The following is a 1,373-nucleotide window of genomic DNA, read 5'->3' as shown; positions in this document are numbered from 1 at the left end:
AAGGTCTTTTGAGCTTGTATCGTGGTCTGGCTAAGGGTTTCCAAGAAAAAGGATAAGGCTCAAAAATGTGTTTACCAAACCCCTTTCTACGTTCTCCTTTCTCCATTGTCCTATTTCAACAGTTTTCTTGACATGACATTCAAGTACTAAGATTTTGTTGGATTTTTGTGGTGTAGTAGGTGAATGCCTAATATTTAGGCGATAATCTTCCCGAGGGGTATTTGAATTGTTCCTTTTTGCGGTCATTGATAGTGCACTTTATTTGCCCTAACTTTTGCGTGAGATTTTTATTGAGGATTCTCAGCGGGCCTTTTGTATATATTTTTTTTATGTTATTTCACACCTTGACCGGTGAATTTTTGAATTGCTTAGGATTTTTAACCCTCGGGTTAGATTTGGAAATAGTAGAGTGTATTTATTTCTTAACAATTGAATGTCAAGGAAAACAGTTGAGATACTACCCTACCCAAGGTTATTGATATTTTGCGGGTTTTTTTAGAAAAAATATCCTTTCATAAAGTCTAGGGCTCAAATGGGTGACTAGGGGTATCTTCATAGTGTTTGGGGATTTTCAAAGATGCCTTGTGTCATCAGAAAGATTTGCCTTAGGAATTGCACCATTTTGGGTCTTATATTTACATCATTCTCCGTTTCATTAAAGTTATTGAATCAAATATCTCACATTAGTGCATGAATTAAATTTTTGGCTTGTTCCTTTTGTGTTTTTTTTTGGAATGAGATTGGTGGAATGAAGTATGAGATGGTAAATTTGCATGATCAATGCATTAGTATGTTCTTCTGAAAAAGATATGCAGTCGAAAATCAACTTTCTTCTTGAAATGGAGACATCGGATCTAGTTGTTTGATGACGCTAAGCCTTGGAGAGAATAGTAGGGGTTCCAAAGTATGTTCTGACTCATGAGTTCCTTGAGGACTGCCAACTCTGATTTGATTCTTCTGATTTGATTATGCCATAAGTCTTGATCGAAGACGATTGTTATAAGGGTGCTTAGAAGCAATAGTAGTTGTTTGATTTGATGTAACTTGTTTTGGATTTGTTGAGGAAAATGTATTTTGTTTGTGTTAGGACGGTGTTTTGGGAGTTGTGAGGGTGTATGGTATTGAAAATGTATTGTACGAATATGAATTTTGATATGGGTATGAAGCTTTTCGAGTATAGATTTTGGTGGTGTATGCAATGCATGATATGCTATTGCATGAAAATGCAATGGTAAAAGGATTTTTTGCTTTGTTTTTTAGTCAGTGGTGAAAGTGCATGAATCACTTTATTTTTACTTCTTAGATAAGGTATGATGTATGAAATGCAATATGTAATAGTGCATGAAATGCAATGTTTGAGTGATTTTTTATGA

Source organism: Lupinus angustifolius, chromosome LG14 (genome assembly GCF_001865875.1).
Source record: "Lupinus angustifolius cultivar Tanjil chromosome LG14, LupAngTanjil_v1.0, whole genome shotgun sequence".
Taxonomy (NCBI): domain Eukaryota; kingdom Viridiplantae; phylum Streptophyta; class Magnoliopsida; order Fabales; family Fabaceae; genus Lupinus; species Lupinus angustifolius.
This window is presented reverse-complemented; position numbering follows the sequence as displayed.